The sequence below is a fragment of the Nicotiana tabacum genome, chromosome 24 (genome assembly GCF_000715075.1).
Source record: "Nicotiana tabacum cultivar K326 chromosome 24, ASM71507v2, whole genome shotgun sequence".
Classification (NCBI taxonomy): Eukaryota; Viridiplantae; Streptophyta; class Magnoliopsida; order Solanales; family Solanaceae; genus Nicotiana; species Nicotiana tabacum.
The window spans coordinates 90,932,129-90,946,773 of record NC_134103.1 but is presented as its reverse complement, the minus strand read 5'-3'; the positions used below and the strand labels follow the sequence as shown (position 1 = coordinate 90,946,773).

General features: G+C 37.0%; 1 pseudogene; it reads left to right on the top strand.

Annotated features, from left to right (window-relative positions):
- Positions 1 to 328: 328 nt before the first annotated feature.
- LOC107829476 (uridine nucleosidase 1-like) lies at positions 329 to 12,707 on the top strand (annotated as a pseudogene).
- The last annotated feature ends 1,938 nt before the right edge of the window (positions 12,708 to 14,645 follow it).

Sequence of the window (14,645 nt, the reverse complement as noted above, 5' to 3'; positions counted from 1 at the left end):
AATTAGTTATTCCTAATAAAAAGTGAGATAATTAATCTCCTCGAATATTTCAACAAACAACTCATAAGTGATTAAGTATAAAGTATGAAAGTGTAAAGGTGAAGATCATCACGCCTCTTTATTCGCCATTATGACTTGCTTAGCATTATAATGACAAAGTTAATAAAATTAGGATACTCGTAGCCAGTAAAACTAAGCCATTTGTTTACGCACTATAATATTCCCAAGCCTATAGTAGTACTAATACTATTTGTTTGTATGCATAAAGAACGAACCCATTAACTCATGTAAATCGACGACACTATATATAGAGGAGAGAACAGTTGGTGGGAAATAATAGAGCTTGCTGTATATAAAAATTCAGCTCATCGTCAGAGCTGACTATACAACTCCATCTTTTTTTAGCTTAACCCACACGTTTGTAATTTGAAGTTCATTTGTTTATTACACTTCCATTTTCTAAACGCACTAAATATTAACCATTTCTAAAAGCTCCTTCATTTTCTTGAATTTCAACTTCTTGGTAATCCGTGGAGTTTCCTAGACAAAGATGTCGAATACTGACAGCGATTTTCTTGCTAAAAAGCGTGAAAAGATCATCATAGATACTGATCCTGGCATTGGTAAGATTTTCCTCTTCCTTAAAGTTGTATTCTTTAGCATTTTTGAGCAATTTTTTGTTCTATTGCTATTGAGTTTCAAATTTCTTGAATGAACGATGACATATTAGGAATATTTGTATGTACCTCCACAACATTAAAGAAAGAAAATACTGATGATTAGTGGCGGAGCCACATTGAACCAGGGGTGTGTCGGTTGACATCCTAAATTTTTTTATTTTATGTATATTTACGATACATTGACTCCTCTTCATTTTACGGTGTATTTAAATTCTTATATTTTGATAATCCTTAGCGAAAATCTTGGCTCCGCCACTGCTACGGTGCCATCCTATGAGTTCGTTTTTAGAACCATGTATTTTGATAACATTGGGTGAAAAGTAAATAGGCCGATTATGGTTAAACAAAACATCTATACATGAAATTTTCTGATACAAAGATGATCAGTTCATATCCTTTGGCTCTATGGATTTTTATTATTTAATACTCTCTGCTATCATTCTTCAAAGAGATGTTTGAAAAAGTTAACATTGCTGGAACATTCACTTATTTTCGTTATTTATGTTATGATCTTTGCTGATCGGATCAAATTCTAAGAGTTCCATCTAGTCGATCGCAGGATTAAACATTTGATATTCTCTCTGTAAAGACATGTGTGTTGCCTTCATAAAGAAAAGATATAATGCAGAGATATAGCCAATTACCAAAATTGGCTGAGTTCATCATTTTTATGACTCTTTTGGCTAATTGTTGTTTATGATTTCTGTCATTGTTCGACAATAGCTTTAGGACAAGTTCTTGTTTGCTAACTTTGATTGCCTTACGCATAACTATAAGGTAGAAGGTTTTTACCTTATACTAAAATTTTGAGAGTTTCTTTCTTGATGTTTTTCTTAATTTGGAAGAAACATTTTTGGGAGCATCAATGTGGGGAATTTGAAAAGCTAGAACTCAGAAGAGCTCTTTCTTGTTGAGCCAAACAACTCTCTGAAATGTAAAAAATGTTCACAGTTCATTACAGAACAAACCGAACTATATGCCCTTTTAATATAATCATAGAAGATACTCTATTCTTTGTTATCCTCTAAAATGTGGAAATAACTTGTCCACTCTATGGACTGTGAAGCCTCTTTCATTTTCAAGACAAATTTTGATCTGGTTAACTTGTGTAGTTTATTTGGCCAAGTACGGTCCTGTTCGACATGTTCTCATTGATCTGATTGAGTTTTATTGATATGTAGATGACAGCGTGGCGAAACTAATGGCATTCCAAACTCCAGAAGTTGAGAAGAAATGCATTAATTTTGGTATGCTTTTACATTAATCCTTGATTTAAGCATTTTGATGTCTTCAGAACAAAATCTCGATCAGTCACCTTTTTAATTTGCAAAAGGATAGTGTGAGACTGAAGGATATCCAGATATCCCAGTGGCAGAGGGTAGCCTTGAATCTTTGAAGGTAATTAGGTTTATGTGTAATTGCAAAAGCTTAACCATATTTCAGGTTGCTAGGGAAATATGCAATCATAATTCTATGCTTATCTTTCCTGCTATGATCACTGTTTAATTTGCTTGGCCAGTTAGTTCTTTGTATCTGGTGCACAAGGCATCCCGCGTTCATTTCTCGTCCATATTTTCTCAAGTGAACTATCACCTGACTTGGATATTAACATTATGTAGAGAGGGGAGCCACATGTTGCGGACTTTGTTCGTGGTTCCGACGGATTAGGCAACTTATGTTTACCTGCTCCAAATTCTAAGAAAATTGAGAAATCTGCATCTGAATTTCTGGTTGATAAAGTATCCGAATATCCTGGTGAAGTATCTATACTTGCACTAGGACCACTGACTAATCTGGCTTTGGTGAGTTGTATCTCAAAAATTAGAAACTTTCGAGGGTTTTTATTGCTTTTCATTTGCAATATTTTAGTTGTTGTGTTTCGGTTTAGGCTGTTAAAAGGGACTCAACCTTTGCAAGCAAGGTGAAGAGGGTGGTGATACTTGGTGGTTCCTTCTTTGCTTTGGGAAATGTTAATCCTGCTGCAGAAGCAAATGTGCGTCATCTTCTTTCCCTTTTAGTTTGACTTCACATTAATCCGTTTATAAGTAAATCGATATTGACAATGTGCAAAAACATGCCAGTATATCTCATAGTTGTTTGAAACCCTAATTCATAGGACTATCTAAAACTGATTTTTTTTTTCTTAAGCTCATCGTTAACTTAGAAGGGGAACTTGGCGTAACTGATAAAGTTGTTGCTATGTGACCAATAGATCATAAGTTCGAGTCATGGAAACAACCTCTTGCAGAAATATAGGATAAGGCTGCGTACAATAAACCATTGTGGTCCGGCCGTTCAGAAATATTTGTATTATTTGATTATCTAATTTAGAAAGTGTTCTGACAATGCAGATATATGGGGATCCAGAGGCTGCAGATATTGTGTTTACCTCAGGAGCAAATATTGATGTTGTTGGTATTAACATTACTACACAAATCAAAATGACAGGTAAGCGCTTGTTCAGGAATGAGATTTTCCAAACTCTTTGATAAGTTATGTGTCTTTTGTTTTGATGATTTGACAAACTTCATGAGAGAATCATATAAAGAATCTAATACAATTAGTTCCCTTGCATTCAGAGTAACTAGTCAGATGTCTGGTTTAATTCTCAATGAAATCAGATAAGGGAACATCAGAGGGAACAAATATGGATCAGTTTCCCTGGTCATCGTATAGTCAACTCTACAGCTATAAAAGCTATTGCACCGTACCGTCTGTTAGGTTGTTGCACTGTACCGTCTGGCAGTAGTACAGCAGCACAGCTGTAGCTTGCTAAGGCCAAACTAAAGGACACTTTATTACATCATCCTTGATGACATCATACACACACATTATCAACATGAGGCAAGGGATTTCATCTCTTCAACACTTGCCAATCAAAAAATAATATTCTCTCAAGTGCTAGCCACCACCTCTCTCTCAAGAACAAAGTTGTTGCAACCTTAAGGACCAGATGCAAAGATAGAAGATATCTTAAGTCCTTAAGGTTTGTTGAGTCTTTGTTATTTTGTTCTTCATTTGTAATCCTACACTACTTTCAAGAAGAGTCTTTGTAGGACATATTTAAACCATTGTTTGATTTAGTTTCTTGACTAGAGTTAGTCAAGATTTGTTGCTTTGTGATAGAGTTATTGCAAAGGGCTTACAATAGAGTTATTGTAAGGGGTGAGGGAATATGAAGTTTTCTCGGTTTAGTGGAGTTGAAATACTACTAGGGTAGGTCGTAATTTTTAATCCCTTGAGCAAGGAGTTTTTTACGTAAATATCGCGTATTTTTTATTTACTGCCGATTTACTGTGGGAACAGATAGAGAACCTGGTTCCCTATACTGTTTGGTTTTATAGTTTATTGCTTCCTGTGGGAACTAATAGAGAACCTGGTTCTCTATACAGTTTGGTGGACTCTTAGTTTCTATCAATTGGTATCAGAGCAGGTTCTTTCTAAAAGGTTAACACCTAGAAAGGATCCCCATCACGGCTGCTCCACCAAACTTCGAGGAAGAACAATCAACCTATAAACCCCCAAGATTCAACGGCCAATACTATGGTTGGTGGAAAATAAGAATGCATGACTTCATTATGGCCTAAGACTACGAGCTTTGGGACGTGATTTGTGATGGTCCCTTTGTCCCTATGAAGGCTGTTGGATAGGGAACAAAGATTGTTCCAAAGACAAGAAAGAATACAATGGTGCTGACCGAAAAGCTGTTAAGAAGAACTTCAAGGTGAAGAAGATTCTTGTGTGTGGTATTGGACTAGACGAGTATAATCGTATCTCGGCATGTGAATCTGCCAAGGAAATCTGGGAAGCTCTTCAAACGGCTCACGAAGGGACTACTCAGGTAAAGCAGTCGAAAATAGATATGCTTACAACTGAGTATGAACTCTTTAAAATGAAAGAGATGAGTCCATTCAAGAGATGCATACCCGCTTCACCTCCATAATCAATGAGCTTCATTCACTTGTGAAATCATTCCAACCAACAAGCTGGTCCGGAAGATACTCAGTGTTCTACCAGGTTTCTGGGAGAGCAATGTTAATGTTATCACTGAAGCCAAAGAACTGTAGAAGCTGACTATTAACGAGCTTATTGGAAATCTCAAAACTTATGAGATGAAGAGAAAGAAGGATCTCGAAAGAAGAGAGCCCAGGAAGGAGAAGAACCTGGTTCTCAAGGCCGCCAAGAAGGATTCAAGTAGTGATGAATCTGACATGGAGTATCTCACTCAAAGATTCCAAAAGATGATTCGAAAAAATAGTGAGATTCCAAAGAAAGGAAGTTCCAACAAGAATTTCAAAGGAAATGATTATTGTCATAAGTGTGGAAAGCCTGGACACTTCATTAAAGACTATCCTCTTCATAAGCAGTATCATTACAAAACCAATGTTGAAAATGTGGCTAAGAGGAACCAGGTCCCTGACAGAAAGTTCAAAAGAAGAGATGCTGCTGATAACATGGTGAAGCAAGCCCTGGCTGACTGAGGAATTTCCTCTGGTGAATCTGAAGGTGAAGATGACCAAGGAGATACATCTCTGATGGTTGCTGACAATGTATCTTTAGAATATGAGTCAATCTTTGCACTCATGGCCAAATCTGATAATGATGAGGACAAGGATGAGGTAAGTTTTCTTGATGTTCAAAGAAATTTGAAAACCTACTCTAAGAAAAAATTGATGTCCTTAGCAAATGTGTTGATTGATGCCTATCATAGCCTCATTAATGAGAAAAATACTTTAATAGAAGAAATTGGTGACATAGAACAAGAGAGGGATAATATGGTAGTTTTCATTGTAGATTTGAAGGAACAAGTGGAAGAAGTAACTAGAGAAAATAACTTGTTGACAAACCAAACGAAAAAATGGATGGACAATACTAAGGGTAAAGAAGTGGCTTGTGAGGCTCAACTTGAGCTTGAGAGTGAGCTTAAGAAAGTTAAAACAAGTCTTGTTGCTGAGCTTGAAAAGAATAGACAACTTCAGGAGGATTTGTAAAGGGTTAAAAATGATCTTGATAAGTCACTTAATTGTACCTGGTCCTCTGATGTAATAACATCTATGTACAAGAGTAATGGTGGAAACAAGCAAGGAATCGAGTTCCAAAAAGCTAAAACCTCCTATAATCCCTATAGAAAGTATGTAAAAGTGGCTGATAATTGGTTGTGTACTCACTGTGGTCAAACGGGTCATTATAAGGACTGTTATAAAACTAAAATTCAGTCTTTGCAGAAAAATAAAGTTTTTGTTGAAAAGAGGCCTACTGTTGAGGAACCTGGTTCCCTGAAAAAAAAATATATATTGCCTGCATGGGCAAACAGAAGTTTGATCCGCCCATTCTATCATTATAAGGGACCCAAGCTGGCTTGGGTTCCTAAGTCTAATTATTGATTTCGTGTGCAAGCTGGAGTGAGAGGAAGCAATCAAATAAATGGCACATGAATAGTGGTTGCTCTAAGCATAAAACTAGAAGAATGAATGATTTCCTTTCACTCTAGGCCTTCCAAGGTGGGAGTGTGTCCTTTGAAAATGTCAAGAAGGCTATATTCTTAGTGTTGGCAAAATTGACAAAATACTCTCCCATGCAATTAAAAATATGTACTATGTGAATGGCTTGAAATATAGCTTGTTGAGTGTGTCTCAAATCCGTGATAAGGAAAAATGAAGTGAAGTTCTTGTCCAAATCCTGCACTTTCACCAATCTTAAAATTGGTGAAATGGTATTGATAGCCAAGCGATTCAAGAACATCTATGTTGCAGACCTTGATTCACTGAATGGTGTGATATAATATGCCTAAGTGTCATTGATGAAAATGTAGAGTTATGGCACAGACCATTGGGGCATGTGAGTTTTTATTTGCTGAACAAGTTGGTTATAAAGGACCTGGTTCGTGGGATGAAGCATTCAACACTGCTTACTACTTGATTAACAAATGCATGATCAGGTCCCTTCTCAAAAAGTCTCTCTATGAATTGCTCAATGGGAGAAAACTCAATCTGACTTACCCGATAGCCTTTGGATGCAAAATATTTTGTTCTCAAGAATGGTGGCAAATGGTCACATAACAAAGAAAATGAAGATGGAGAATTTACAAATGCTCCCGGTGAAGCTATAAATATTGTAGATGGAAAAACTGATTTGATGAGTCAAATCAAGCAAAATGATTAAGGAGATGCAGCACAATCTCCAAAAGACACAGAGGAACCTGGTCCCTTTATCACCTCAACTGAAGTTGAACATAGGGTTGTTGATGCTGCATTAGACACTCCTGATGCAGAACAAAGGAGTAGAAGTCATAATTCTATTAATGTTAATGATGTTTCAAATATGGAGGAACCTGGTCCTTCAAATTCTAAAGTTCAAGTATCCAACTAGAAGCAAAAGATTTCAAATCCCTTCAAAATAAAATCACACCCTTAGACTCTGGTATTCAACCTAGTTCTAAGAGAAGGAACATGTTTGCCCTCTCAGCCTTCTTGTCTCAAATCGAGCCTAAGAACATCAAAGAAGCATTGAAAAATACTAACTGGATAGCTGCTATGCAAAAAGAACTCCATCAGTTGAGAGTAGGGGCGACAAACAGGCGGGTCGGCTAGGGTCAGATATTCGCGGGTCGAAAACGGGTAATTCAAAAAACGGATAAATTATCCGACCCGACCCGTATTTGAGACGGATAAAAAATGGGTTATCCGGTGGATATTGATATCGATATTATCCATGACTTCTTGAATATGATCACTTATGGGGGAATTCCTAGTCTCCCAAACTTGAGGAACCCCCAATTTGAGGCTTTACAAATGAAAAAGTTAAGCACATTAGTTATCCATTGATTATCTATTTGGTTAACCATTTTCTAAGTGGATAATATGGTTCTTATCCATACTCAACCCATTTTTAAAAAGTTCATTATCCAACCCATTTTTTAATGGATAATATGGGGGGATAATTATTTTCTTTTACCCATTTTGCCACCTCTAGTTGAGAGGAACAAAGTGTGGCACCTGGTCCCTAGGCCTTCAGACAGAACAATGATTGGAACCTGGTCCAAAAGACTCTCACTTGAATGTTGCCAAGGGAATTTTGAGGTATCCTAAGGGACCGCAGGACCTGGTCCTTGAATATTTTTCAGGAGATACTTTTTACTTGGTTGGATATGTTGATGCTGATTATGTTGAATATCTAGTGGATAGAAAGAGCACATCTAGAACGACACATTTTCTGGGGTCATGCTTGATCTCATGGGGTACAAAGAAACAAACTGTATGGCTCTTTTTACTGCTGAAGCCGAATACGTGGCTGATGCTTCTTGTTGTGCTCAACTACTACAGATCAAGAAACATCTTGAAGACCTCGTTGTATTTACAGCTTGAACTCGGTACAACATAAAAGGACAAAGCACATTGATGTGTGACATCACTTTTTTTAGGATAATGTTGAAAAGGGTTTGATTTGTATGAACTTCTGGAAGACGGAGGACCAGGTAGCAGACATCTTCACTAAGGCACTGAGCAGGGAACACTTTGAAAGAAATTGTCAGGAGTTGGGGTTGATCAAGCTTAACTAAAGACCCGGTCCCTCGATGATTGGCTATGATAAGAAGGAAAGGTACAATGCTAAAAAGTATTTTTTGGCGACATCTAACTCAAATCTATAGTGTTACTGGTATACATACATGGCAGTTTCAGGATAAAACAAGTAAGAGTGACATTGCACTTCTAGGAGTTTTTGCTCAAATTTTCAAAAACCGTCAAGGAACCTGGTTCCTGTGACTCAGGTTAGTAGTCTCTTCAATACTTATATGACTTTTAAATTGCTGGAGTGTAATGTCATTAATTTATCCCCGTCTCTCTCCAAATATTTGAAGTCCAAAATGTTAAACCTTTTCTGAACTGACCCGTTGCCCTAAGAAACCATTTCCTTCTCTCACACCCAACCAAAACTGATTCTTTTCTTCAAAACTAAATCAACCTTATCTCAAAAAGAATCATTCTCTCCAAATATACCAGAAGTGAACCCAACTCTGTCACCTTCCAAAATACTAACTCCATCTGAATCGAAACCCAAACAGTCTTTGGTAAGTTTTGATGGGACTTTAACTGAAAAGGAATAGGGTAGATATAACATTCTAGAGAGTGAGGCTGAAATTGTTGTTGGGTTTGTAGAAGACTTGAAGGATGGGGAAATCAGTAAATGTGCTGGAAAATGGGGAACTGAATGAGGGACATGGTCCCTCAAATCCTTCTTAGGATGTTAATTCCGATGAAAATCTTTTTCTCGTGAGTTCTGTGCTTAAACGAACCTCCGATCCAGTAGAAAGAATTGATGAAAAGTAGGCTGATTGATGATGAAGTGGTGTGACCTGCTAATGTGGTGATTGTGGAAGAGAATATGAAGTGGAAAAATCTTCACTTGTGAGAAAGAATTCAAAAAAAAAATGAAGAAAAGAAAGTTGGCTGAGAAAAATACAGCAGATGATAAGGGTGAACAGATTGAGAAGAAGAAGAGGGAGACATGGCCGCTCAGGGAAAGAAAAGGTAGTGTGAGTGACGAACCTGGTTCCTTACAGAAGCAAAAGGTTGAGTTATCGGGTTTGGAGAGGTAGAAGACTCTGAAGTCTCAAAAAGTATTGTTAGGCAGAATGTTGACTCTGATATTGCTGAAAAATGACGAAACTTCTTGACATTGTTGAGTTCCAAAAATAGAATCACCTCTTTGTTCCTCCAAGTCCCAACGTATATGAAGAAGAAGTAAAAACTTCTATGGTGTATGTGATACTCTGATGCTATATGTGCATGGGACTGAGTTTGTTCTTGATGAGGAGAAGCTTGGAGAGATTCTTGGTGATCTGATTGATGGTTCAACCTGCTCAGATAGGTAGAGAACCAGGTCCCCGTGGACCCTTGGCAGAATATAATTCTAATTTGAAGGGTGAGAATGAAAGATTGAGGAAACACGTGGAGAACCTGAGAGAGCATATGATCATTGATCAAAGGATTATGAATGAACGAATGGACAAGCTTATCAATGCCTTAGCCCCTTACTTTTCTTCCTGCCCAGTGATCCATGTCTTTCACTCCTTCAAAATTCCCTCGAATTCATATCTTCTTTTATTCCCTATGTTTGATGATATTAGTACTTTAGAGTTTAAATTGTCATATTCTGTATTGTTGAAATTACTGTGCTTTTGTTATAATTACTCTACTATGGGCAATCACTCTATTTTGTGCAATGACATTCACTTGTTGTTCTTGTTATTATTTATGTTGTGTTGCCCAAGTGGCATGAGTTAATGTTGTTGAACTTCTTTTTGGTTATGCTTCTTCTGTTATTCTTTTCAATGATGCAAAAAGGGGGAAGTTACGTAGGTGTCAACAGGGGGGAGGAACAAAATTGAATTGATATTATGTGTTGTGCATGAAAGATAGCTTTGCTTCGCAGGGGGAACGTTGCTGATAACATGTTGGTTATAGGTCTGATCCGCAGGGGAACATATGAGGAATCTGGTTCTCAAGGCTAACATCATGTTTGGGTTTGTCATCATCAAAAAAGGGAAAATTGCTCTAAGTTATGATGTTTCATATTTTGATGATTTACCAAATATTCTCAAGGAACCAGGTACGGACCAGATGTGATCAATATATGTAAGGAATCTGATTCTCAGGGGGAATATCAATTCTGCGTTTATCATCACCAAAAAAGGGGGAAATTGATAAGTTATACTATTTTGTGTTTTGATGATTTACCAAATAATCTCGAGGAACCGGTTGTGATCAGTTCCTTTGTTCTGGTTCTCAATGGGAATTGGCTGATTCGTAGGTTAAATAATGTAGAGATCTGGTTCTTAGGGGGAATATCAATTCTAAGTTTGTCATCATCAAAAAGGGGGAAATTGATAAGTTATATGTCTTTTGTTTTGATGATTTGACAAACTTTATGAGAAAATCAGATAAGGAACCTAATACAATTAGTTCCCTTGCATTCAGAGTAACTAGTCAGATGTCTGGTTTAATTCTCAATGAAATTAGATAAGGGAACATCAGAAGGAACAATTATGGATCAGTTCCCCTAGTCGTCGTACAGTCAACTCTACAGCTATAAAAGCTGTTGCACTGTACTGTCTGGTAGGTTGTTGCACTGTACCGTCTGGCAGCAGTACAACAGCACAGTTGTAGCTTGCTAAGGCCAAACTAAAGGACACTTTATTGCATCATCCTTGATGACATCACACACACATATTATCAACATGAAGCAAGGGATTTTATCTCTTCAACACTTGCCAATCAAAAGATAATATTCTCTCAAGTGCTAGCCACCACCTCTCTCTCAAGAACAAAGCTGTTGCAACTTCAAGGACCAGATCCAAAGATTGAAAATATCTTAAGTCCTTAGGTTTGTTGAGTCTTTGTTATTTTGTTCTTCATTTGTAATCCTACGCTACTTTCAAGAAGTATCTTTGTAGGACATATTTAAACCATTGTTTGGTTTAGTTTCTTGACTATAGTTAGTCAAGGCTTGTTGCTTTGTGATAGAGTTATTGCAAAGGGCTTACAATAGAGTTATTGTAAGGGGTGAGAGATTAATAGTTTAATTCCTAGATTGCAATAGGTTGTAATCTGACGTTTGCTCCGTTTAGTGGAGTTGAAATCCTACTAGGGTAGGTCGTGATTTTTAATCCCTTGAGCAAGGAGTTTTCCACGTAAATATCACATGTTCTTTATTTACTGCCGATTTACTGTGGGAACAGATAGAGAACCCGGTTCCCTATATTATTTGGTTTTACAGTCTATTACTTACTGTGGGAACCTATACAATTTGGTGGACTCTTAGTTTCTATCACTCTTCTTGTTTTCCACCTTAAGTGTAGATGTATTTCAATTTTCAGTTCAGACTTCATATTTTCCTTTTTTTTCTTGTTTTAGATGCTGACCTTGACGAACTGAGGCAATCCGACGGAAAACATGTCAAATTATTGTGCAACATGTGCAAATTTTACCGAGATTTTAATGTAAAGTCAGATGACTATTATGGTACTCTTTTTCTGTCCTTACATTTCCTTGTCATTGTTTCTTGAACTGAGATTCTATCGGAAACAACCTCTCTACCTTCATAAGGTAGGGATAAGGTCTGCGTACACATTACCCTCATCAGACCTCCTTGTGAGATTATATTGGGTTTGCTGTTATTGTTGTTGATTCAGTTCTTACATTGTTTTTGGACGCACAATATGTTCTTAACCCACCTTCCCTCAATTTATTTCTTGACCCTTGTTACTTGATACCTCGCTATAATAATTCCGAGCAAATTTTACTTTTCAGGAGTTTTTCTTCACGATCCTGTCACTTTTGTGGCACTACTTAGACCTGACCTCTTCTCGTACAAGAAAGGCGTTGTACGGGTTGAGACACAGGGCATTTGCGTTGGGTACACGCTCTTGGACAAAGGACTAAAGAAGTAAGTATCCTCAACTGATCACGTCACGCAAATCTTAGAGTCTAACTCCATTCTTTAGATTTGGATTACAACAACCCAGTGAAATCGCACAAGTGGATCTTAGGAGGGTAGTGTGTATGCAGACCCCTACCCCTACCTATAGGAAGGCAGAGAAGTGTTTCCGTAAACCCTCGGCTCATCTTTAGATTTGGATTATAACAATAAATTTTATGTAGATGGAATACAAGCAATCCGTGGACAGAGTGTTCTCCAGTTTCAGTTGCATGGACAGTTGACGTGGACAAAGTTCTGAATTATATCAAGAAAACCTTAATGAAACCTTGAATATCATATGATATTCTCATCCCTGTACCATAGCAATCCTATTCTTGAATTGAGGAATGCATTTTCTGACTTCTGGTATCCATTGTTTTTGGTCCTCTTTATCTCTTTTCTTCCTTATATATACATTTGATAAACCGCAGTTGTGGGGATGTAGAGGGCTTTATTTAAACTGCATTCTGTACTGAAATTTGGGCATGATATGCCCCATGTACACATATTTATGTTGAAGCTGAAAGTAAAAGAGTTTATCCACTTTGATGATGAAATCCCTTGATTCTTGGTCTTCATTTGCTCCGTTATCAAACGTTCTTTAACAGGCTTCTTTATATGAAAGAGAATCTTTAATTTTTATTCACATGTTAGAGCAGCTACTAAGCGTATTTTAGAATTTGTAATAGTTTGCAAATTAAAACTGATAAAAGTAAACCCCCCCCCCCCCAAAAAAAAAAAAAAAGGAGGAGAAAAGGGAAAACGAAACATCCCTTTTCAACAATACAGATTACTTGCTTTTACATATACATCATGTTAGTGTGTCAAATATGTATTGCCAGGTTGATTGGCCTTACCTAATTAATTGCATTTTCAAGGAGCTCAAAATGAAATACCAAGAACACGAAAGTAACGTCTTAACTTATACTTTCTAATTAAAGAAAAGCTCTCATTTGTTATCTTTTCATTCCTTTTTACCTTTTCACCTTTGGGAAAGTCCCAAGCAAAGTCATTAATTTTTTCCATAAAAAGAAAACTTTGATCACCATCAAAATTACTTATGTTATTCTTTTTTTTTTTTTGGTTAAGATGTATAAGTTAAGAGAGAAGAGAGTAGTTTAAAATTGATGGACGAACAACAAATGATAAGAACTTTTCAAAAAGAAAATCAAGAAACTTAATGTGATTTTGTATAATATTAATTTAAATAGTAGTATTAATCAAATAGGAATATCCATCTGAAAGCTTCAAATTAGGAAGTAGACTAGTGCAATTTACCTTAATGTTCATGTTCATCTCCGCAAGAATTGGGATTATCTACGAGCAAAATTTGATATACTTACCAATAATCAAGTAAAAAATTTTCCTAAAAAACAGAGGCGAATATTATATTACTATCCCATTTTCCACAATATGTAACAACACTCTTTAGCCAAACTATATTGAAAAAACACATAAGGCGAATTTCAGGATATCTTAGACAGTATAGAAAGCTTTTTGTCACGACCCGGAATTCTCACCGTCGAGACCGTGATGACGCCTAACATTCCACTTACTAGGCACGACATTAGAGAATTATTAAACCAATCCTTGTTCAATTCAGTAAATAACAACAAATAAGCTAAAATGAAATACAGCGAGTGCGTAATAATATAACAACTTCATTTATTTCTACCACCCGGATCTGGAGTCACAATTTACGAACTTCTAAGATTTACTACAAGTAAAAGTCTGAAAGAAATACAACTGTTTGAACGAAAGAAACAGTAAAGAAAAAAAACCCAGAAAAGATAGACGAGGACTTCAAGGTCTGCGAACGCCAACAGATCTACCTTGAGTCTCCGATGAACCATCCGAGCTGCTACGCCTCTCGATCAGCTGAGACCAATACCAAAATCTGCACAGGAAGTACAAGTGCAATATCAGTATAACCGACCCCATGTACTGGTAAGTGTCGAGCCTAACCTCGACGAAGTAGTGACGAGGCTATGACAAGACACCTACCTAACAAACCTGTGCAATTTAACAGTATATGTACAATAATAGCTAAACATGTACTATTGGGAGGGGGAGCATGCTGAAGGAAATACGAGATAGAGAACTACAGCAGAATGGTAACTTGAACAGCCAATATACTATGAACCAATAAGAACAAGTAAATACAGTAAAGGAAAAATGCACGGCATCACCCTTCGTGCTTTTACTCTCAACCTCACCATAAAATCGATAGAAATGACACGGCATTACCCTTCGTGCTTTTAACACTCACAATATGGCATGGCATCACCCTTCGTGCATTAACACTCACAATATGGTACGACATCACCCTCCGTGCATTAACACTCACAATATGGCAAGGCATTACCCTTCGCGCATTAACACTCACAATATGGTATGGTATCACCCTTCGTGCATTAACACTCTCCCTTACCATAATGCAATGAACAAATAACAACAGGGAGATAGAATAACAAGTACAAGCCTTAC